We start from the raw sequence: 26857 nt of genomic DNA, 5'->3' as shown, positions 1-26857 counted from the left end.
AATGGAGAGTTTCGAGTGTCAGACCGTGGGATACTATGTTATGGTGATTGTCTCTGTATCCCTAATCGAGAAGAACTGCGATGGAAAATTTTAGATGAAGCCCATGGAACATCCTATGCAATGCATCTTGGTTCCACCAAGAGGTATCAAGATATAAAGGAACGCTTTTGGTGGTCTGGAATGAAAAGAGATGTTGCTAGATGTGTCAATACCTGTCTGACGTGTCAACGGGTTAAAGCAGAACATCAGAGACCAGGCGCAGTTCTGCAGCCTATCCAAATCCCAGAGTGGAAGTGGGAGGATATATCTATGGATTTTATAGTAGTATTAACCAAAACCACGAATGGTTATGATGCCATTTGGGTAATAGTGGATAGATTGACCAAGTATGCTCATTTCCTAGCTATCAGAACATCCTACTCTATTGAACAGCTAGCGCAAATGTATGTTAAAGAGGTCATCAAATTGCATGGGGTACCCAAAAACATAACTTCTGATAGAGATGGTCGCTTTACTTCACACTTCTGGGAGTGTGTTCAGAGAGCTCTTGGTACTAAACTACGGTTTAGCACTGCATTCATCCTCAAACTGACGGGCAAACAGAACGAGTGAACCAAGTTTTGGAGGATATGCTACGGGCTTGTGCCTTAGATTTCAAAGGAAGCTGGTGTCAATACCTATGCTTAACAGAATTCACATAAAATAATAGCTATCAAGCTACTATCGGAATGACACCCTACAAGGCTCTATATGGGAGGAGATGTAGATCTCCTATCTGTTCATATGAAGGTGGGGAAAAGAAAGAAATGGGGCTCTAGACAGACCTTATAGAAGACACCACCAAAGCTATTCAGAACACCCGCTAGAGAATAGAAACTGCTCAGAGCCGGTAGAAGAGCTATGCGGATGCGAACCGTAGACCGCTAGAATTTGAGGTTGGGGATTCAGTATTCCTCAAAGTAGCTCCTATGAAAGGAGTGATGCGGTTTGGAAAGAAGGGAAAGTTGAGTCCACGTTATATGGAGCCATACTTGATTACTAAAAGAGTTGGCAAGGTAGCTTATGAGCTGGAACTACCTTAGGAAAATTAGATATTCATAATGTATTTCATGTCTCAATGCTGAAGAAGCATGTTCCCAATGCAAACCAAGTGATTAAACCACAAATGGTACAAGTGCAAGAGAATCTCAGTTATGAAAGTCGACCTATTCAGATAATAGATTGAGAAGTTAAGAAGCTGAGAAACAAAGAGATATCGTTAGTAAAAGTGCTGTGGCAAAGTCAACAGCATGAAGAGGCAACATGGGAACTCGAGGACGATATGAGAAAGAAGTATCCACAATTATTCTAAGTTCGAGGATAAACTTTTTATAAGGTATGGGGGATTGCAACACCCTTAAATTTCCTCTATTCTAAAAGGGCAAAAAGAAATAGAAGAAGAGAAAAGAAATAAAAATATATTCATAAATGGCTCGGGTAAGGAATTGAACCCGAGACCTCTTAGTTGAGATTAGTTTAAGTTGTCATTAGGGTGGTGGTAAAGCATCACATTGGCAATAGGAAACAATTCCTTATAAGCAGATTTTGTGTGAAGAGATATTTCAACTTCCACTTAGTATAAAAAGGAAATGAAGAGACAAAAAAAACCTAACTCTTGATTCCCTTTCTTCCTCCCTAGCCTAATTCTCTCTCCCCTCTTGTCATTTTTCGGCCAAGAACCCTAGGGTTCCAAATTTCCAAAGATTTTCAAGAAAAGAACCTAAGAGGAGGCTTCCCCACAAGGATTAGTATGTGGGGGAGGAGAAATCCGGAGACCAAGGCATATAAGGGAGGCTTATTCTCCCAAAACCCTAGTGGTATAATCGTAAGGAATAGCGAAAGGATGTAAGTTTCTCTCACCTGCAGTATAAGTTGCTTTAAAGATGCGTTTTGTAATGTCTTTTATGCATGATTTAGAAGACGCATGTTGAGATATGCTTTAGACGTGTTAAGAAAGAAGCATGTCATGTTATGTATGATGCCCTCTAAAGTTTTGGATTAAGAGCATGTTTAGATCATCTTGATTTGCTTCCCATTAAGTTTTGGGACTAAGAAGTATAATCAAGTACCTAAAGTGCTTCCCTATAAGTACGGGGGAATTAAGCGCACATAAGGTGTTTGGTTAAATGCCAAGCAAGTGCAAGTACAAGAAATTAATAGTTAAAAGAAAGTATTTTACTTTAGAAAGGCATGTACCGGACACAAGGTCCATGGGTGGGCTCCTAGATCGCCCCTAGGCCCCTAGATCGCCTACTAGTACATTGATAGATTCGGGATTAGCTACCTCGGATCTTATTAAGGATGCACGCAAAGAGGTACAATGTCGGGCTCAAAACAAGATGATTATTATTTTCACTAATTATGTACTATAATGCTTTCAAACTTCATGGTTTGTTTTAGTGTAAGCTTCCCAAGTTGAGAATTTGAGTTATATTGTGTAGCATTGATGAACTCTATAATATGCCAAGAATTCTGTGTTCCTTACATTCCTAGCATGGTTTTTAAGTTGATGGTTTGCATGATAAACTGGTTTAAAAATGCATGTCATGTACATATTTCTGAAGTATGGTTTTAGTGTGAGTTACTGTCAAGTGCATGCTTGTGTTTTCCCTAAGCAGTTTTAAAAGGATGGTTACGTTGTTGCATTTTCCTCCAACAGTTTTAAAAAGTATGTCCTCTTTTAATGTATCATTTTGTGAGTAGATGGTACTTACTAAGCATCCGTTATAGATTTGTATTTCCTTATACTGTAGATAAAGGTAAAGGAAAGCTCGAGTAAGAGGGGGCGACAGGAGCAGTGCTTGATGTGTGTGTGTGTCAGAACCATGGAAGAAGATCCTGGAACTTGCTAGTGCAATGAACATGTTAAACCTTGGTGTAGTGTATTTTCCAATCTTTTGGCTATGCATGAAGCACCGTTAAGAGTTGCTTATGATGATTTACAGTTTGGTAATAATTAGTGTGTCATAGATTCTTCCTCAAGAAAAGGGATAGAATGGTAGTCCAAGGAGGAGTACAAAGGGGATAACAACTTCTTTTTTAGGGCTGGTGTGACCCCCACACGACCCGTGACACGGTCGTGTGGAGTCACACAACCCCAAACCTCTCCCTCTCGGCCCAAGTGACACGGCCATGTGAATTAACACGGCCATGCCAGAGTGGGGTGTGTGATCCCCACACGGCCGTGACAAGGCCGTGTGGAGTCACACGGCCCCGAACTTTCTTCTCTCGGCCAAGTTGACACGGCCGTGTGAATTTACACGTCCGTGCCATGCTCCCTCTCTGGAGGACCTACACAGCTATGCCCAACCTAGTCTCTGGAAGGGGTTACATGACCGTGTGCTACACACGACCATGCAAGGCTTAACCTCTGGAAATGTCACAAGACCGTGTGACACACACGACCAAGTGATGGGTCTTGCTTGAAAGGTGACACAACCGTGTGTCCTTTACATGGCCGTGCCCAGCACTAGCAGGGAAGGCCTTACACGACCATGTGGCACACATGACCGTGCCTAATTTTGGGTCTGGTAGGCTACAAGGTCGGTCATCTTCACACGGCCATGTCTCGGTTCCCCATGGGTAAGTCTACACGGCCAATCAGGGCCACACGGCTCAGGTCTCTATCAGATCTAGACTTTATTTCAGCTCTGCTTCCCTCCAAAACATGACTTAGCAGTCGCAACAAGTTCAGAGGAGATCTATGGAAAGAGTAGTGTGTGTTAGTTAGAGCCCTAGAGTCAATCATTTGATGATTGTATGGACTCATGTATATCATATTCTTGTATATTAATAAAGGCATTTGTTTGGTTATTATACTTATTTATATTAGTGTCAAATAGACTAAGTATAATAGCGTCCTTGAGTAGAAGGTTCATACCTATATCAATCGATTAGTTGAATCGATAGTGAGATGATATAGGGAACACTACTCTAAATCATTCCTAGTCGAGTATTAGCATTCAGGGACAATGTTAATACAATAAGACTAGCATGTAGGTCAGCTCGATGACTTGATCTCACAAATCATGGATATAGAGATATCAAGCTGACACATGGGTATGCATTAGGGAATGTATACTGAATGACCCGCCATGAGAAAGTATCATGGATCGTTATATGAGTGTCATATACTTTCTCATGTGGCTATTAGTATGACTATTAGTCCTTAGACCTGAAGTCACCATGGATCCCTACATAAGGAGTTATGTACTTTAGTTTCGTCAAACGTCACCCGTAACTGGGTGGACTATAAAGGCGATTACTGGGTATGTAACGAATTATGCAGAGGGATGTGAGTGATGTAGATGGGATCTATCCCTCCCATATGACGGGAGCGACATCGCTATTCTTGATAGAGTGAGACCACTAAGCGCATGGCCATGCCCAAATGAGTCAACATTAGATGATGAGCTCATTTGATCGAGTGAGTCTACTTGGAGTTCAAGATTTAGATTGATTAGAGGATGACACGGTCTATGCCTCACATTGATCAATCTAGATGTCTAGGATAGAAGGACAATGTCACATATTGTGGGGAGTCACAATTAGTAGTCACAAGGTGATGTTGGATCTTAACATTTCTTGTAACTTGGGTAGCAATGATGTATTGCTAGATGCCGCTCATTGCTTATGTTTCTAAAAGAGTTTAGAAACATTGCCAACATTACAAGAACCTATTGGGTCACACACAAAGAACATGTGGATGGAGATTAGGTTCATATGATGAACCAATTGGATTAGGTTCATATGATGCACCAAAGATTGGATTCAAAATTAGACTTATTGAGTTAGACTCAATTAGATTCAAATGTTGAATGAGTCTAATTTAAATTTGATTCATTGGGTCAATTTATATTAATGAATTAGATTCATTAAATTAAAATTTACTTGAATCAAAGGTTGGATTTAACTCAACAAGGAAGAGAATTGGTCAAGTTTGACTTGACCAAATGGAAGTTGAAACATCAAGTTTGACTTGATGTCTTGCCACATCATCATGAAGGTTGACTCATCCTACTTGGCATGACCAACCTAGCCACATCATTAGCCACATCACCACCTCATAATGGTATGCCACCTCATTGGAGGTTACACATCCAATTGGTTTTAATGTGGCCGGCCACATTAATGAGGGGCTTTATGGTGTGGCCGGCCACACATTAGATGGTGTGGAGGTTTTTGTTTTGTGAATTGATGAGGTATCATTATTCCTTCTTCTTCCTTGGGTTCCCCTCTCCTCTTGAGTTGCTGTGGTCGTGGCTATCATGGTGAGGAGAAGATGTTGAGTTGTTTCCAAGAGCACAAGGGAAAGTGAAGGTCACAAAGGAGGGTACTAAAGGAGTGTATGTGATTCTCTCTTCTATTTTTCTCTTTTTCTCCTTTTTGTTCCCATCCGAGAGCTCTAGAAAAGTGCTAGCACACTTGGGGCTCTCTTCTCCATCTTTGAGTGGTAGAAGACCACTCCTTGTTCGTGTGGATATCACTAGAGGAGTGTCTACATTGACACTCTCGAGATCCAACGCTTCCTTGGACGAGCGGGACTAAACGAAGGGCACGCATCGAAGGTAAAATGGTTTTTCCTTTGTAGATCTACTGTAGATCGTAGTATAAAACTCGTATTTGTGTTTTTGAAAATTTTCCTTGCACGGATCTACGGCTTTGGGTGATTCGGGGTTTCCGCGACGCGAAAAGCGGTTTTCGCGGCCCGAAAAACCCAACAGTGTGCACATAACGAAGTCTTTAGAAGGTATGAAAAGTGTAATGTCCGTGCCTTAGGTTTGGGTAATAAGTAGGGCGAGTGCCACAACTTCCCCTACTAGTAACCAAGTATGTCATCAAGTGAAGAATTAACTTAGAGTGTTTTGGTTTTTAGTAGAGTACGTCTTATCACAAGGTCTCCCCCGGGTATACGTCTCTAGATTATATAGGTCATTTGCGTAGCATATGATTAGGAGAAGCCCATTAGGTTAAGTGATAGACTTATCCATGCATATAATTATCCTCCTTTGGAGGTTACATTCCATATACAAGGATAAGTTACCTTACATACTCAACTTCAAACAAGTATCCTAAGGTCATGCTGATCTTTATCAAAACACACACTCAAAAGAGACGATTTATGCATTTCATCAACAAAAATTTAGGTTCACGTAAAGTTCCAACTTAGACACACAGTAATGTATATACTCAGAATAAGATCTATGCATACAAAAATATAATCTAGATAACAAATTCATGATTATAAGGGAAAGCCTCTATGCAATCATTTCATCAAACAGAACAAGTGCATACAAGTTTTATCAAACTAGGAAATTGGTAATTCATAGAGTTTATATCATCCACACATTACAATTGCATCCTACGTCCTAGAATAGTATAAATCTACTCCATAATAGGAAAAAATACAATCCAAACACTCAAAAATATAGAAATTTCAAATTCCTATGGAAAGGGAGTAGAAACTTATCCTTTAACGTCAAGTGAAGTGCTTGAATATAGATCTTGGAATGCCAACGAGGATGGAGCAGCAGAATGACCTTGGATCATCTAGATGACGACTCTGGATGTAGGGATTTGACCTAGATGGTCTCCTCTCGTCCACCAAGCTTCCTTCCAAGGAAGGAGATAAAGTGCCCCTTTTATAAGGGTGAGTCACGAGGTGGAGGTGCTTCTAGGAATGGCCAAACAGTCTCTTGGCTACTTGGCCGTGCCTAGAGGCACGACCAAAGCCAAGTTGGCTCGGGCTATGGGAATCTGGTCGTGCCATTTGGCACGACTAAAGCAAGGCTTGCTCTGCTTTGTCCTTATGGGTCGTGCCAAATGGCACAACCAGTTCCTCAAAACTACAATTCTGGAAGCATGGCCGTGCCTCAAGGCACGACCAAACCCATTCTAGCTCTAGAAATCTGCATGGGCAAGTTCATGGTCGTGCCTCCAGACACGGCCTCCCCTTTTCTTGCACTGTTTCTTCTCAAATGGCATGACCATGACCATCTTTGCTTCCTTGGCTGTGCCATTGCACACGTGGTGAACTAAATCTTCATCTGGTCGTGCCTCAAGGCATGATCAGGCTTAGTTTGGTTCTAAAAATGATTTGAGACTCCAATCCTTGCTTCATTTGATCTTCATTTGCGTCTTAAGCATTTTTTCTGCTCCAATCTGCTCCTAAAAGTTAAAACAAGCAATGAGCAAATCTTTGGACGCAAGATATTAATTATGCTGAAATTAATATGATACAGGGTGCAAAAGCATAGATCATAGACAATGAATGCAAGAAGATGTGCATTAAACCCTACAAAATTGTTAGTTAGAGCCCTACAGCCAATCATTTGATGATTGTATGGACTCATTGTATCATATTCTTGTATATTAATAAAGGCATTTGTTTGGTTATTATACTTATTTGTATTAGTGCCAAATAGACTAAGTATAATAGCGTCCTTGAGTGGAAGCTTCATACCTATATCAATCGATTAGTTGAATCGATAGTGAGATGATATAGGGAACACTACTCTAAATCATTCCTAGTCGAGTATTAACATTCAGGGACAATGTTAATACAATAAGACTAGCATGTAGGTCAGCTCGATGACTTGATCTCACAAGTCATGGATATAGAGATATCAAGCTGACACATGGGTATGCATTAGAGAATGTATACTGAATGACCCGCCATGAGAAAGTATCATGGATCGTTATATGAGTGTCATATACTTTCTCATGTGGCTATTAGTATGACTATTAGTCCTTAGACCTGAAGTCACCATGGATCCCTACATAAGGAGTTATGTACTTTGGTTTCGTCAAACGTCACCCGTAACTGGGTGGACTATAAAGGCGATTACTGGGTATATAACGAATTATGTAGAGGGATGTGAGTGATGTAGATGAGATCTATCCCTCCCATATGACGGGAGCGACATCAGTATTCTTGATAGAGTGAGACCACTAAGTGCATGGCCATGCCCAAATGAGTCAACATTAAATGTTGAGCTCATTTGATCGAGTGAGTCTACTTGGAGTTCAAGATTTAGATTGATTAGAGGATGACACGGTCTATGCCTCATATTGATCAATCTAAATGTCTAGGATAGAAGGACAATGTCACATATTGTGAGGAGTCACAATTAGTAGTCACAAGGTGATGTCGGATCTCGACATTCTTGTAACTTGGGTAGTAATGATGTGTTGCTAGATACCGCTCATTACTTATGCTCCTAAATGAGTTTAGGGCATTGCCAACGTTACAAGAACCTATAGGGTCACACACTTAGGACAATTAGATGGAGATTAGGTTCATATGATGAACCAAGAGGATTAGATTCATTTGATGAATCAAATTGGATTAAGAGTAATCCTAATTGGGCTAACTTGAGTTCGACTCAAGTTGATTCATGTGTTCAATGAGTCTAATTTAGATTTTGACTCATTGAATCAATTTAATTAAATGAATTAGATTCATTATATTAAGTTGGATTGAATTAAATGGTTGGATTCGATCAACCATGGAAGAGATTTGGTCAAGTTTGACTTGACTTGAGAGGAGATTAAAAGTCAAGTTTGACTTGACTTTATGCCACCTCATTGGTGAGTTGGCATTGAAGTGGACCAATGATGTTACTCCACATCATCATGGGTGCCACCTCATGGAAGTTACAAAGCCATTTTCTTAATAACTTCACATTAATTGCATTTAATGGGGAGTTACACAAGAAGAGTGGCCGGCCACTTTGGTTTGAATGGTGAATTCATTTTTCCATTCAAGTGGTGTATCTTCTTCCTTCTCCCTCTCAAGCTCTCCCTCTCCCTCTCCTCCTTGCTTGGCCGAATCTCACTAAGGTGCTAGCACACCTTTGTGTGAGGTTTTTCTCCACCTACGTGTCCGTGTGGATACTTCTAGAGGACCGACGCTTGACGGTCTAGAGATCCGGCAACACCTTGGACGAGCGGGAACGCGAAAGGGCACGCAATAAGGGTAAAGCTCTTAACATGTAGATCTAGGAGTAGATCTAAAAAGTTTTTTGAAACTCGTACTCGTAATTTTTCGTTCGGCTTTCCTTGCACGGATCTACGCCTTTGGGTGATTCGGGGTTTCCGCGACGCGAAAAGCAGTTTTCGCGGCCCGAAAAACCCAACAGTGGTATCAAAGCCACGTGCAAGGCTTGTACGAGTTTGTTTTTGGTTTTATGAAAACTAAAGTTTCTGTAATTTTCTGTAAAATTATGATTTTCAAGTTTTTATGGGTAATTTTTCTGTAGAAGCGAAGCACAAGTGTCTCGGCACTTGTAGGCTTCGGCTACCGGAAAGATTTTTCCAAAACGGCTTCGTTTCGCCCCAAAATTTTTGGGACAGCAGGCTTGTGTGCCATTAGAACGCTTAGGAGAAACAAACGATGGTTAGATCGCGGGTAGGGGTACTGCCCCTAACCCCGCATGGGGATTTGCTCCACGGTTGCACCCGAAATCGCTAAAAATGAACCCGCCGGGAAGATTTTTCCGAAACGGCAATGTCTCGGCCCAAATCGTTTTGGGACAGCGGGTTTAGGCGCTGTTGGATCGCAAAGGAACCCTCGCGATGGTTAGATCACGGGTAGGGGCGCTGCCCCTGGCCCCGCAAGGGGATCCGTTCCGCGATTGTGCCCGAAACCGCTAAACGGGTCCGTCGGAAATTTTTACTTGTAAAAATTGTAAAAATTAATTTTAAAATTACAGAAAATTATGAAAAATATATAATTTTGAATTATATATTAATTTTGTGATAGTCATGGCCCAAAAACCCAATATGATTGGATTGTGTTGTAATTCATAATACGGCCAGCGTGCCGTTATGTGTTTGTGAGTGTTGTATTATATTCGCGACCTACGCGTCGTGCCTTCTCTTATATTCTTGTTGTAAATTAGATTTAGACTCGAATGTAACTCGAGTTTCAAATTGTAATGTACAAATTGGAGCGGTAGAGGGTCCACACGAGACGGAGTTCCGAGGCGGGCACGAGCAACACAAGGTGGTCAAAGGGAGGAGCTTGGAGAAGCTGTTGACCCTAGGTTGACCAATCGATCTTCTCATTGGCTTGAGAAGATCGTAGTAGGGCCATGACTAAATCACAAATAGATTAATTAATTGCTTGTGTATGTGATGCATATTTAATAAGTAGTTAATTAATTAGTGCCTTACGATTAGATTAGATCTAAGTCGTGCACATGATGCACCCTTGCGATTAGATTAGATCTAAGTCGTGCACAAGATGCATCCTTTTCGATTAGATTAGATCTCGATCGAACCAACTCTAAATGCCTAACCGTGCCGTGATACCTATCACTACCTCGATCACATGTATTGTTGAATCTGTCAAAGCAGAGCAATACATATTATCTTGGTAGGCCACGGAGGGACAATCTTGGTCCCGCCTATCAACACATGGGTAAATACAAACTCAATTAGATTGAGTATTCCTAGTTACTCGGTTAGATCGAGTCAACTATAGGCATTCTTCCAATAGTTGGAAAGGTAGGACAAAATCACGTTTATATTAACTCTCGGGCGTATTAGCCAAAGCTAACTCGAGTTTTAATATAAATATGGATCTTGATCCTATAAACAAGAGTTGCATAGAGATGTAATTGGTAATCGTTACCTACCGATCATACTAAGCCTTGGGCGTATTAGCCAAAGCTAACTCAAGGGTTAGTATGATGTGGATCTTGTCCCACACGAATTATAGTATTCAGTGGGAGCATCATTTAGTTAAAGGCTTAATTAAATAATTTTAAAAGAACATGATATTTATTTCTGCAAATTTTTCTGTTGTAGATAACCATGACGTCGAACACGAATTCCTTCTCCCTGCGATCTGTCCTTGAGAAGGACAAGCTCAACGGAGCTAATTTCCTGGACTGGTATAGGAACTTGAGAATAGTTCTCACCCAGGAACGTAAACTGTACGTTTTGGAGCAGCCCATTCCGGAGGCTCCTCCTGCCAATGCCCCGCGAGCAGACAAAGATGCTTACAAGAAGCATCAAGGCGATGCATTAGATGTGTCCTGTCTAATGCTCGCGACCATGAACTCTGAGCTTCAGAAGCAACACGAGTTGATGGGCGCTTACGATATGGTTGAGCATCTTCGCCAACTATATCAGGGACAAGCGAGGCATGAGAGATTTGAGATCTCTAATGCACTGTTTCAGTGCAAGATGTCAGATGGGGCTCCTGTAGGTCCTTATGTACTCAAGATGATTGGGTACATAGAGAACCTACAAAGACTGGGGTTCCCACTTGGCCAAGAGCTGGCCACTGACTTGATCTTGCAGTCCTTGCCGGATAGCTATAGTCAATTCGTTCTCAACTATAACATGAACGAGATTGACAAGCCACTGCCCGAGCTACTTAGTATGTTACGAACTGCTGAGATTAACCTTAAGAAGGTTAAGCCCATTCTGATGGTCCAGAAGCACAAGGGCAAGGGCAAGCCCAAAGGTAAGGGAAAGTCCCAAACCAAGGGCAAAGGCAAGGCACTGAAGCCTAAAGGAGGGGTCGCTAAGGATGCTACCTGCTTCCACTGCGGTCAGACCGGGCACTGGAAGAGGAACTGCAAGGTATACTTGGAGGATCTTAAGAAGAAGCGAAGTGAGACTTCCACTTCAGGTATATATGTTATAGAAGTCAATCTATCTATTTCTACATCATGGGTATTAGATACTGGATGTGCTTCTCACATTTGTACGCGCTGAGAAATAGCAGAGCATTGGCAAAGGGCGAGGTGGACCTACGAGTAGGCAATGGAGCACGGGTTGCTGCTGTTGCTGTAGGAACTTATCAGCTATCTCTGCCCTCTGGGCTTGTACTAGATTTAGATGATTGTTGTTATGTGCCTGCTCTTACTAAGAACATAGTTTCAGTTTATTGTTTAGACAAGAAAGGATACTCTTTTATAATAAAAGACAAATGTTTTTCTGTTTATTTGAAAGATATGTTCTATTATAGTGCACCACTAATAAATGGACTATATATTCTAGACCTTGAGAGCTCTATCTATAACATTAGTACCAAGAGTTTCAAGTCAAATGACATGAACCAAACCTACCTCTAGCACTGTCGCTTAGGTCATATAAATGACAAGCGCTTATCCCAGCTCCATAAGGATGGTTTGCTAGACTCATTTGATTTAGAATCATATGAGATATGCGAGTCATGCCTACGAGGCAAGATGACCAAGACCCCCTTTAGTGGGCATAGCGAGAGAGCAACTGATTTGTTAGGACTCATACATAGTGATGTATGTGGCCCTTTCAATGTTGCTGCTAGAGGCGGTTATAGATGCTTTATCACATTTACTGATGACTTCAGTAAATATGGTTATGTGTACTTGATGACACATAAGTCTGAATCCTTTGAAAAGTTCAAAGAATTCAAGAATGAAGTACAGAACCAGCTTGGCAAGTGTATTAGATACTTCGATCAGATTGAGGTGGAGAATACCTTAGCCATGAGTTTCGTGACTACCTAGCTGAGTGTGGGATTCTATCCCAACTCACTCCTCCTGGAACACCACAGTGGAATGGTGTATCCGAAAGGAGGAATCGTACCCTATTAGATATGGTACGATCTATGATGAGTCACACAGATCTTCCGACATATCTATGGAGATATGCTCTAGACACGGCAGCTTTCATACTCTACCGAGTTCCATCAAAGGCCGTGATAAAGACACCATATAGGATATGGACTGGGAGAGATGCCCAGGTGTCTTTCATGAGGATTTGGGGTTGTGAGGCTTACGTACGACGTCAAGTCTCAGACAAATTAGGACCCAAATCCGACAAGTGCTATTTCATCGGATATCCCAAGGAAACTAAGGGAAATTACTTCTACATTCCCAGTTCGCACAAGGTAGTTGTGGCAAAGACTGGGGTCTTTCTAGAAAGGGACTTTGTTTCTAGAAAGACTAGTGGGAGCGCGTTCGATCTTGAAGAAGTTCAAGATGCGAACAATAGCACTAATGCCTCGATGAAAATTGAACTGGAACCACAAAGTGTTGTGGATGATGTTGTTCCACGAGGAGTTGAGGAACAACAACCGGTTCAAGTAGACATACCTCTTCGCAGGTCTGATAGGGTACGTCGTCAGCCTGAGAGATATTCATTTCTCTTGTTTGACCATGATGACATTGTGCTCATAGAGGATGAGCCTACCACCTATCAAGAAGCTGTGATGAGACCAGATTCTGAGAAATGGCTAGAAGCCATGAGATCCGAGATGGAATCCATGTACACCAACCAAGTATGGACTTTGGTTGATCCACCTGAAGGGGTAAAATCCATTGGGTGCAAGTGGGTCTTTAAGAGAAAGACTGGCATGGATTGACTTATCTATAAGGGTCGCTTGGTAGCTAAAGGTTTCAAGCAGATTCATGGTATTGACTATGATGAAACCTTTTCTCCAGTGGCGATGTTTAAGTCCATTCGGATCATGCTTGCAATTGCAGCCTACCATGACTATGAGATATGGCAGATGGATGTCAAAACCGCGTTTCTGAATGGAAACCTACTCGAGGATGTGTACATGACACAACCTGAGGGTTTTGTAGATCCACAGTATACTAGTAGAGTATGCAAGCTGCATAGGTCCATTTATGGACTAAAGCAAGCTTCTCGGAGCTGGAATCTTCGATTCGATGATACGATCAAACAGTTTGGTTTTATCAAGAATGAAGATGAGCCTTGTGTCTACAAGAAGGTTGTAGGGGACATAGTTGTCTTCCTCATATTGTATGTGGATGACATACTACTCATTGGGAAGGACATCCCTATGCTTCAGTCTGTCAAGACCTGGCTAGGGAGTTGCTTCTCAATAAAGGACTTAGGTGAGGCGTCCCGCATTCTAGGGATACAGATCTATAGAGATAGATCTAAGAGATTGCTTGGCCTAAGTTAGAGTACATACATTGACAAGGTACTCCTTTGGTTTGCCATGCAGAATTCCAAGAAGGGATTTCTGCCGATGTCACATGGCGTGAGTCTTTCGAAGACTCCAGGTCCCTCTTCTAGAGAGGAGAGAGATCGCATGGTTTAGATCCCTTATGCCTCAGCCATAGGATCGATCATGTACGCCATGCTATGTACTCGATCTGATGTCTCGTATGCTTTGAGCATGACGAGCAGATACCAGTCAGATCCAGGTGAAAGTCACTGGATAGCGGTCAAGAATATTCTTAAGTACTTACAAAGGATTAAAGAATATTTCTTGATATATGCAGGCAATGATGAGCTAACTGTAAAGGGTTACAGTGCTGCCAGCTTCAAGATCGATCAGGATGATTACCGATCGCAGTCAGGGTTCGTGTTTTGCTTAAATGGTGGTGCTGTGACCTGGAAGAGTTCGAAGCAGGACACAGTAGCTGATTCTACAACAGAGGCCGAGTATATTACTGCATCAGAGGCAGCAAAGGAGGAAGTTTGGATCCGCAAGTTCATCACTGAACTTGGGGTGGTTCCTAGCATCGCTGATCCAGTTGAGCTCTATTGTGACAACAATGGAGCTATAGCACAGGCGAAGGAACCTCGCTCACACCAGCGGACCAAGCACATACTACGACGCTTCCATCTCATTCGAGAGATTATCGATAGAGGAGATGTGAAGATTTGCAGAGTACCTACAGTGGCTAACATCGCAGATCCCTTGACCAAGGCTTTGGCATAGAGGAAGCATGATGGTCACACTAGGTCATTAGGCCTTAGAGCCTATACTAATTGGCACTAGTGCTAGTGGGAGATTGTTAGTTAGAGCCCTAGAGCCAATCATTTGATGATTGTATGGACACATTGTATCATATTCTTGTATATTAATAAAGGCATTTGTTTGGTTATTATACTTATTTGTATTAGTGCCAAATAGACTAAGAATGATAGCGTCCTTGAGTGAAAGGTTCATACCTATATCAATCGATTAGTTGAATCGATAGTGAGATGATATAGGGAACACTACTCTAAATCATTCCTAGTCGAGTATTAACATTCAGGGACAATGTTAATACAATAAGACTAGCATGTAGGTCAGCTCGATGACTTGATCTCACAAGTCATGAATATAGAGATATCAAGCTGACACATGGGTATGCATTAGAGAATGTATACTGAATGACCCGCCATGAGAAAGTATCATGGATCGTTATATGAGTGTCATATACTTTCTCATGTGGCTATTAGTATGACTATTAGTCATTAGACCTGAAGTCACCATGGATCCCTACATAAGGAGTTATGTACTTTGGTTTCGTCAAACGTCACCCGTAACTGGGTGAACTATAAAGGTGATTACTGGGTATATAACGAATTATGTAAAGGGATGTGAGTGATGTAGATGGGATCTATCCCTCACATATGACGGGAGCGACATCGGTATTCTTGATAGAGTGAGACCACTATGTGCATGGCCATGCCCAAATGAGTCAACGTTAGATGTTGAGCTCATTTGATCGAGTGAGTCTACTTGGAGTTCAAGATTTAGATTGATTAGAGGATGACACGGTCTATGCCTCATATTGATCAATCTAGATGTCTAGGATAGAAGGACAATGTCACATATTGTGAGGAGTTACAATTAGTAGTCACAAGGTGTTGCTTGGTCTCTTATGCGCAGGAAATCAGGGAAGCTCCAGATCTTGGTGTTTTATAGTGAAGCCCTCCTTTTTTCCTTGGGTCTTCGTATAAGGAGGGTATTTGGTGACTTTATTCTTCCAGATCCGCTTTGGTTTTCTCGGATCGGGAGTTCTCGGGTGTTCTTCTTCATCAGCAGTAAGTTTTCTCCCCAGCTTTCCATTTTGTCAGGCTTCTCAGACAGGATCAAATTTGGCACCGTCTGTGGGAATCTCACCTGAATCTGAGATTGTAAGATGGAAGACGCTGGAAAAACGAATCTACTCACTATTAGTCGGGAAGATCTGGATTTCCTTATTAACACTCATGTCCAGAAGGCTTTACAACAACAACAACAACAACAACAACAACAAGCTCATACTGGAGCTACTCTGCCAGTAGCTCATAATCCGACGATCTCGACTAAAGATCATCGGAAGGGAAGGGAGTTGGAAGAAGAAGATCGTGTGTATATTACTTCGGCCAATGCTTCTCCAACTAGACGCCCTCACGCCTTCCTTCGTGCCCCTTTCGAGCAGGGAGGACGAAGGCCTATATTTCAAGAATCCTCTGGCGAGGCACCGGACAAAGAGAAGAGCAAAGGTAAGATGATGGTAGCTAGTGATAGCTCACCGGAAAGAATTATTTCTCCATTTTCTCAAGGTGTACTAGATGATCCACTTTCTAAGCGATATCAAAATCTTCAGATCGGCGAATACATTGGAACCATATATCCAGAGGATCATTTATTAAAATTTGAGAATGTAGCATTATTACAACCATTTTCTGATGGAGTGAAGTGTCAGATGTTCCTTACAACACTTGGAGGAGCTGCTCAACGTTGGTTCAAAAAATTGTCGAAAAATTCTATCCGAAAATTTAAAGATTTCAAGAAGGTTTTCTTACTCCATTTTTCTAGCAACAAGAGGTATCATAAAACTCTCTGGAGCTTATTCTCAATTAAACAAGGATCCAAAGAGATCAGAGGCTACATCAAAAGATTCAATCAGGTAGCCATTGATGTACCCAATGCTACCACTGAGATATTAGTAAGTGCTTCTCTCAAGGCTTGAATGATAATGATTTCTTTAAAGATCTGGTGAGAAATTCTCCTGCCAATTTTGACTTATTAATTGAACATGCTACTGAGTTTATTAATGTCGAAGAAGCTCAGGCTGCACGCCGAAAAGAAGATACCACTTCTTCTCCTGCTCCTATTAAGGAGAAAGCTCCTACTCCTGTTCCTCCACCAAGAGGACCTCGAGTAATTCATCCACCCCATCATTAGCCAAAATATCGTCCACAAGTAGTACAACATGTGGAGATGCAGCAAGAAGCTCTAAGAAGATGGTGCACTTATCACAAGACCAGCAGTCATCATACAGAAGAATGTTTTGTTTTGAAAAATAAGAAAGCGAATAGGGATCCTTATCAAAGGAAAAACTATTATCAACAGCAATATCCCAGGCAGCAAAGTCCGCTCAAGATAGAATACCTCCCGGTAGAACCTCAACAAGGTGTATTACCAACCCCGGTTGGTACAATTCAGGTACCTGAGAAAATTCAGCCTGAGGTCACGACAGCCCGGCAAGAAGAGAATAGGAGCAATGCCGCCCGAGGCACCATTAATATGATCGCGGGTGGGCTAACTGATGGAGATTCTAACAGGGCCAGAAAAGCACACGCACGAAGACTTGAAATCCATGCTGTAGGATGCAGCATGGAAAGAGCAGTAGGGCCGAAAATCAGTTTTGGGCCCAAAGATCTTGAAGGGGTAACAATACCCCATGATGATGCGTTAATAATTAAGATTGTGATAGCCAATTATACTATTTCCCGTACCTTTATAAATACAGGTAGTTCTGTAAATATTATTTTCAAAAAAGCTTTTGATCATCTGCAGATTGATCCAAGTGAACTTCAACAGATGGTGACGCATCTATATGGATTCACTGGTAATGAGGTACAACTGCTTGGTCAGATAAAATTGGTCATATCTCTAGGGGAGGAGCCCCTCATGAGAACAAGAAGATCTTGTTAGTTAGAGCCCTAGAGCCAATCATATGATGATTGTTGTATGGACTCATTGTATCATATTCCTATGTATATAAAGACATTTGTTTTGGTTATTATAATTACTTGTATTGGTGCCAAATAACTAAGTATAATAGCGTCCTTGAGTAGAAGGTTCTTATCTATATCAATCGATTGGTTGAATCGATAGTGAGATGATATAGAGAAGACTACTCTTGATCATTCTAGTCAAGTATTAACATTCAGGGACAATGTTAATGTGACGAGACTAGCATGTAGGTCAACTCGATGACTTGATCTCACAAGTCATGATAGAGATATCAAGTTGACACATGGGTATGCATTGGAGAATGTATACTGAATGACCCTCCATGAGAAAGTATCATGGATCGTTATATGAGTGTCATATACTTTCTCATATGGCTATTAGTATGACTATTAGTCCTTGGACCTGAAGTCACCATGGTTCCCTGCATAAGGAGTTGCATACTTTGGCTTCGTCAAACGTCACCCGTAACTGGGTGGACTATAAAGGCGATTACTGGGTATGTAACAAATTATGCGGAGGGATGTGAGTGATGTAGATGGGATCTATCCCTCCTATATAATGGGAGTGACATCGTTATTCTTGATAGAGTGAGACCACTAAGTGCATGGCCATGCCCAAATGAGTCAATATGAGATATTGAGCTCATTTGATTATAGTGAGTCTACTTGGAGTTCAAGATTTAGATTGATCAGAGGATGACACCGTCTATGCCTCAAATTGATCAACCTAGATGTCAAGGATAGAAGGACATTGTCATATATTGTGAAGAGTCACAATTAGTAGTCACTAGGTGATGTTGGATCTCAACATTCTTATAACTTGGGTAGTAATGATGTGTTGCTAGATACCGCTCATTACTTATGTTTCTAAATGGGTTTAGGAGCATTGCCAATGTTACAAGAACCTATAGGGTCACACACAAAGGGCAATTAGATGGAGATTAGGTTCATATGATGAACTAAGAGGATTAGGTTCATGTGATGAACCAAATTGGATTAAGAGTAATCGAAATTAAACTAATTGAGTTGGACTCAATTTGGTTCATGTATTAAATGAGTCTAATTAGATTTAGATTCATTGAGTCAATTTAATCAAATGGTTAGATTTGATCAACCATGGGAGAGGAGAGGTCAAGTTTGACTTGACTTAAGAAGGGAAGATGAAAGGTCAAGTTTAACTTGACCAATGCCACCTCATTTGTGAGTTGGCATAGAGTGGGCCAATGATGATGTTCCACATCATCAAGGATAGTACATGTGTGTGCCACCTCACGAGGGAGATCAAGAGTTGTGACTCTTGGTCTTCCATGGAGGTTTAAAAACCTCTAAAGTGGTCGGCCACCTTGAATGAGTGTGAGTTACAATTTTTGTGCTCATTCACTCCTTCTTCTTCCTCCTCTCATCTTCTTCTCTCCCTCTGCTCCACCTTGGCCGAAACCTCCTTGAGTGCTAGTACACTTAAGAGGTTTTTCTCCACCTATTTGTCCGTGTGGATACACATAGAGGGGTGTTCACTTGACAACCTTGAGATCCGACATCAAGCTGGATAAGCGAAGGGCTTCGCATCAAAGGTATAAATCTCTACCATGTAGATCTAGAGTAGATCTAGGTTAGAAAACATGTACACGAAATTTTTATCTTCGCATGGATCCGGTGGCATGGGACTTCGGGGTTTCCGCAACGCAAAAAGCGATTTTTGTGGCTCGAAAGTCCCAACAGATCTTACTTCATGGTGGTGGATGCCCCCTCCTCCTATAATGTGATACTGGGTCGACCGACCTTAAATGAGTTTAGGGCTGTCGTTTCTACTTTTTGCCAAAAAAAAAAAATTCCTGTTGAGGACCAGGTTGGGGAAGTACGTGGTGATCAGAAGACGACTCGTAAGTGTTATGTGGAGATCGTCAGAACTGAAGCCAGTGTCACCCGAGAAAAGCAAAGAATGGAGGTCAATCCCATTCAAGAGAGGTCACTTGTCCTGGTTTATGAGGAGAAGGAAGAAGTCCAGATACAGACTGGTCGGCCTGAAGCCACCACCTATGTCGCGACCGATCTTGATCCTACTCTGAAAGCAGAGTTGGTTCAGTGCTTGAAGAAAAATAATGATGTCTTTGCCTGGACGACCAAAGAAGTCACGGGCGTTTCTCCTTCAGTACTGGAGCATTCTTTACATGTCTTCCCAGAGGCTCGGCCGGTTATGCAAAGAAAGAGGAATTTCAGTATTGAGTAAAATCAGATCATCAAGGAAGAAGTGGCTAAATCGATGGAAGCCGGTTACATCAGGGAGGTGCAGTTGCCTAGTTGGTTGGTTAATGTTGTCCTGGTCTCTAAACCAGGAAACAAATTGCGGGTATGTATTGATTTTAGTGATCTTAACAAGGCCTGCCCGAAGGATTATTATCCATTACCCCGGATCTATCAATTAGTGGATTCTATAAAAATGCGAATTATACGCCTTCAAGTTCTCATCGTGGCTCTTCCTCTTGTTGGAAATTTCGGGCCGCAAAAACCGCTTTTTCGCGTTGCGGAAACCCCGATTCCCATGCCACTGGATCCGTGCGAAGTAAAATAAAACAAAATTTTATGTGTACGAGTTTCTTACCTCTAGATCTACACTAGAACTACATGGTTGAGAGATTTTACCCTTGATGCGATGCCCTTCGCAATCCCGCTCGTCCAAAGGTTCCCCGGATCTCAAGATCGTCAAGTGTACGATCCTCTATGATTATCCACATGAACAAACTAGGTGGAGAAGACCAAACAAAGGTGTGCTAGCACCTTAGGTGGTTCGGCCAAGGAGGAGGAGAGGGAGAGGAGAATGAGAGGAGGAAGATGATGGAATGAATTGGCTTGAATGAAAAATTAATCCATCCATTCAACCATAAGTGGCCGACCACTATTGGAGTTGTAACCTCCATTCTCATTTAATGTGGCCATTAAAGAGGAGATTTGTAACCTCCATGAGGTGGCACACACATGTGCTAAACATGATGATGTGTAACACCATTATTGGCCACTTAATGCCAATTCATAAATGAGGTGGCAAATGGTCAAGTCAAACTTAACCTTTCATCTTCCTTCTCAAGTCAAGTCAAACTTGACCAAATCTCTCTCATCGTTGATCTAATCTAACCGTTTGATTCAAACCAACTTAATATAATGAATCTAATTCATTTAATTAAATTGATTCAATGAGTCATAATCTAAATTAGACTCATTGAACACATGAATCAACTTGACTCCAACTCAATTAGTTCAATTAGGATTACTCTTAATCCAATTTGATTCATCACATGAATCTAATCCTCTTGGTTCATCATATGAACCTAATCTCCATCTAATTGTCCTTTGTGTGTGACCCTATAGGTTCTTGTAACGTTGGCAATGCCTCTAAACCCATTTAGAAGCATAAGTAATGAGCGGTATCTAGCAACACATCATTACTACCCAAGTTACAAGAATGTTGAGATCCAACATCACCCTGTGACTACTAATTGTGATTCCTCACAAAATATGACAAGTGTCCTTCTATCCTTGACATCTAGATTGATCAATGTGAGGCATAGACCGTGTCATCCTCTAATCAATCTAAATCTTGAACTCCAAGTAGACTCACTCAATCAAATGAGCTTAACATCTCATATTGACTCATTTGGGCATGGCCATGCACATAGTGGTCTCACTCTATCAAGAATATCGATGTCGCTCCCGTCATATAGGAGGGATAGATCCCATCTACATCACTCACATCCTTCCGCATAATTTGTTACATACCCAGTAATTGTTAGTTAGAGCCCTAGAGCTAATCATTTGATGATTGTATGAACTCATGTATATCATATTCATGTATATATATTAAGGCATTTGGTTTTTGGTTATTATGCTTATTTGTATTAGTGCTAGATAAAATAAGTATAGTAACGTCCTAGAGTAGAAGGTTCATACCTATATCAATCGATTAGTTGAATCGATAGTGAGATGATATAGGGAACACTACTCTAAATCATTCCTAGTCGAGTATTAACATTCAGGGACAATGTTAATGTAATAAGATTAGCATGTAGGTCAGCTCGATGACTTGATCTCACAAGTCATGGATATAGAGATATCATGCTGACATATGGGTATACATTGGAGAATGTATACTGATTGACCCGCCATGAGAAAGTATCATGGATCGTTATATGAGTGTCATATACTTTCTCATGTGGCTATTAGTATGACTATTAGTCCTTAGACCTGAAGTCACCATGGATCCCTACATAAGGATTTATGTACTTTCGTCACCCGTAACTGGGTGGACTATAAAGGCGATTACTGGGTATATAACGAATTATGTAGAGGGATGTGAGTGATGTAGATGGAATCTATCCCTCCCATATGACGGGAGCGACATCAGTATTCTTGATAGAGTGAGACCACTAAGTGCATGGCCATGCCCAAATGAGTCAACATGAGAGGTTGAGCTCATTTGATCGAGTGAGTCTACTTGGAGTTCAAGATTTAGATTGATTAGAGGATGACACGGTCTATGCCTCATATTGATCAATCTAGATGTCAAGGATAGAAGGACAATTGACATATTTTGTGAGGAGTCACAATTGGTAGTCACAAGGTGATGTCGGATCTCGACATTCTTGTAACTTGGGTAGTAATGATGTGTTGCTAGATACCGCTCATTACTTATGCTCCTAAATGGGTTTCGGGCATTGCCAACATTACAAGAACCTATAGGGTCACACACTAAGGACAATTAGATGGAGATTTGGTTCATATGATGAACCAAGAGGATTAGATTCATTTGATGAATCATATTGGATTAAGAGTAATCCAAATTGGGCTAATTGAGTTGGACTCAAGTTGATTCATGTATTCAATGAGTCTAATTTAGATTATGACTCATTAAATCAACTTAATTTAATGAATTAGATTCATTATATTAAGTTGGCTTGAATCATATGGTTGGATTAGATCAACCATGAGAGAGATTTAATCAAGTTTGACTTGATTTTAGAGGAAGAGAAAAAGTCATGTTTGACTTGATTTTTTGCCACATGACTAGTGAGTTGGCAAGATGTGGACCAATAGGATTGCTCCACATCATCAATGTGTGCCACCTCATGGAGGTTACAAGCCTCCATAGCATTTAATGTGGCCGGCCCACATTAAATGAGGAGGTTACACTTGTTGCCATGTCATTTAGTGAGATGGCAAGATGTGGACCAATAGTGTTGATCCACATCATCCTAGAGTGCCACCTCATGGGGGTTACAACTCTTAATGGTCTCCACATAAATTGGAATTAATATGGGGGTTTTACACCTCCTAGAGTGGCCGACCACTTGATGGCTAAGGGGTTTTTTGATTTTCCTCTCATTATTGATTTATTCACTCTTCTTCTCCCTTGGGTGCTCTCTCTTCTCCTTCTCCCATTCCTTGGCCGAACACTCCATTGGTGCTAGCACACCTTGTGTTTTGGTCATCTCCTTCTACTTGTGTCCGTGTGGATACATATAGAGGTTGTCTACTTTGACAACTAGAGATCCGACGACATCTTGGACAAGTGGGAACGCGAAGGGCTTCGCTACAAGGGTAATGATCTTAACTTTAGTGTAGATCTAAAGTTTTTACAAACTCGTACAAGAAAAGGTTTTTCGATAATTTTTTTTACGAATCTTTGCACGAGATCCATGGCTTTGGGTGACTCGAGGTTTCCGCGACGCGAAAAAGCGGTTTTCGCGGCCCGAAGAACTCAACAGTGGTATCAGAGTCACGTGCAAAGACTTGTACGAGTTCGTTTGTATTTTTATGAAAAATATACCTTCTGTGATTTTCTGTAAAAATTGAGTTTTTAGAGTTTTTATGAGTAATTTTTCCGTAGAAGCGAAGCACAAGTGTCTCGGCACTTGTAGGCTTCGGCTACCGGAAAGTTTTCTTTTAAACGGCTTCGTTTTGCCCCAAATTCGTTTGGGACAGTGGGGTCAGGTGCCATTAGATCGCAAAGGAGCAACTCTTGATGGTTAGATCGTGGGTAGGGGCATTGCCCCTAACCCCGCATGGGAATTTGCTCCGCGATTGCACCCGAAATCGCTAAAAACGAACCCGCCGGGAAGATTTTTCCGAAACGGCAATGTCTCGACCCAAATCGTTTTGGGACAGCAGGTTTAGGCGCTGTTGGATCGCAAAGGAACCCTCGCGATGGTTTGATCGCGGGTAGGGGCGCTGCCCCTGGGCCCCGCAAGGGGATCCGTTCCGCGATTGCGCCCGAAACCGCTAAACGAGACCGCCGGGAAATTTTACTCATAAAAATTGTAAAAATTATTTTTAAAAATTACAGAAAAATTATGAAAAATATATAATTTTGAATTATATATTAATTTGTGATAGTCATGGCCCAAAATACCCAATAAGATTGGATTTGTGTTGTAATTCATAATACGGCCTGCGTGTCGTCATATGATTGTGTGTGCTGTATTTTTATTTTATTTTATTTTTTTCCACGGCCTACGCGTCGTGCCTTTCTATTATTCTGGTTGTAAATTAGATTTAGACTCGAATGTAACTCGAGTTTCAAATTGTAATGTACAAATTGGAGCGGTGGCGGGTCCACACGAGACGGAGTTCCGAGGCGGGCACGAGCAACACAAGGTGGACAAAGGGAGGAGCTTGGAGAAGCTGTTGACCCTAGGTTGACCATTCGATCTTCTCATTGGCTTGAGAAGATCGTAGTAGGGCCATGACTAAATCACAAATAGATTAATTAATTAATTGTTATGTATCTGATGCATGTTTAATAATTAATTAATTAATTAGTGCCTTAACGATTAGATTAGATCTAAGTCGTGCACATGATGCACCCTTGTGATTAGATTAGATCTAAGTCATGCACAAGATGCATCCTTCTCGATTAGATTAGATCTAGATCGAACCAACTCTAAATGTCTAACCGTGCCGTGATACCTATCACTACCTCGATCACATGTATTGTTGAATCTGCCAAAGCAGAGCAATACATATTATCTTGGTAGGGTACGGAGGGACAATCTTGGTCCCGCCTATCAACGCATGGGTGAATACAAACTCAATTAGATTGAGTATTCCTAGTTACTCGGTTGGATCGAGTCAACTATAGACATTTTTCCAATAGTTGGAAAGGTAGGACAAAATCACGTTTATATTAACTCTCGGGCGTATTAGCCAAAGCTAACTCGAGTTTTAATATAAATGCGGATATTGATTCTATAAACAAGAGTTGCATAGAGATGTAATTGGTAATTGTTACCTACCGATCATACTAAGCCTTGGGCGTATTAGCCAAAGCTAACTCAAGGGTTAGTATGATGTGGATCTTGTCCCACAAGAATTATAGAATTCAGTGGGAGCATCATTTAATTAAAGGCCTAATTAAATGATTTTTAAAGAATATGATATTTATTTCTGCGAATTTTCTGTTGTAGATAACCAAGACGTCGAACACGAATTCCTTCTCTCTGCGATCTGTCCTTAAGAAGGACAAGCTCAACGGAGTAAATTTCCTGGACTGGTACAGGAACCTGAGAATAGTTCTCACTCAGGAACGTAAACTATACGTTCTGGACTAGCCCATTCCGGAGGCTCCTCCTGCCACTGCCACACGAGCTGACCGGGATGCTTACAAGAAGCATCAAGATGACGCATTAGATGTGTCCTGTCTAATGCTCACAACCATGAACTCTGAGTTTCAGAAGCAACATGAGTTGATGGGTGCTTACGATATGGTTGCACATCTTCATCAACTATATCAAGTACAAGCAGGGCACTGGAAGAGGAACTTCACAGGACACCTGGAAGATCTTAACAAGAAGAGAAATAAGATTTCTACTTCAGGTATAAATGTTATAGAAGTCAACCTCTCTATTTCTTCATCGTGGGTATTAGATACCGGATGTGCTTCGCACATTTGTACTAATGTACAAGCACTGAGAAATAGTAGAGCATTGACAAAGGGCGAGATAGACCTACGAGTAGGCAATGGAGCACGGGTTGCTGCTGTTGCTGTAGGGACTTATTTTCTATCTCTGCCCTCTGGGCTTATACTAGAGTTAGACGATTGTTGTTATGTGTCTGCATTGACTAAGAACATTATATCAGTTTCTTGTTTGGACAAGAAAGGATTCTCGTTTATAATAAAGAACAAATGTTGTTCTGTCTATTTAAACGATATGTTCTATTATAGTGCACCTCTGATGAACGGACTCTATATTCTAGACCTTGAGAGCTCTATCTATAACGTTAGTACTAAAAGGTTCAAATCGAACGATATGAACCACACCTATCTCTGGCATTGTCGCTTAGGTCATATAAATGACAAGCGCTTATCCCAGCTCCATAAGGATGGTTTGCTGGACTCATTTGATTTAGAATCATATGAGATATGCGAGTCATGCCTACGAGGCAAGATGACCAAGACTCCCTTTAGTGGGCACAGCGAGAGAGCGACTGATCTGTTAGGACTCATACATAGTGATGTATGTGGCCCTTTCAATGTCGCTGCTAGAGGCGGTTATAGGTACTTCATCACATTTACTGATGATTTCAGTAGATACGGTTATGTGTACTTGATGACACATAAGTCGGAATCCTTTGAAAAGTTCAAAGAATTCAAGAATGAAGTATGTAAGCCTGGCAAGAGTATTAAGATACTATCAGATCGAGGTGGTGAATACTTAAGCCATGAGTTTCGTGACTATTTAGCTGAGTGTGGGATTCTATCCCAACTCACTCCTCCTGGAACACCACAGTGGAATGGTGTATCCGAAAGGAGGAATCGTACCTTATTAGATATGGTACGATCTATGATGAGTCACACAGATCTTCCGACATACCTTTGGGGCTATGCTCTAGACACGGCAGCTTTCATTCTCAACCAAGTTCCATCCAAGGCCGTGATAAAGACACCATATAGGATATGGACTGGGAGAGATGCCCATGTGTCTTTCATGAGGATTTGGGGTTGTGAGGCTTACGTACGACGTCAAGTCTCAGACAAATTAGGACCCAAATCTGACAAGTGCTATTTCCTCGGATATCCCAAGGAAACTAAGGGATATTACTTCTACATTCCCAG

Source organism: Zingiber officinale, chromosome 4B (assembly GCF_018446385.1).
Source record: "Zingiber officinale cultivar Zhangliang chromosome 4B, Zo_v1.1, whole genome shotgun sequence".
Classification (NCBI taxonomy): Eukaryota; Viridiplantae; Streptophyta; class Magnoliopsida; order Zingiberales; family Zingiberaceae; genus Zingiber; species Zingiber officinale.
The sequence above is the reverse complement of the archived record's forward strand: the minus strand, read 5'-3'. Positions refer to the sequence as shown.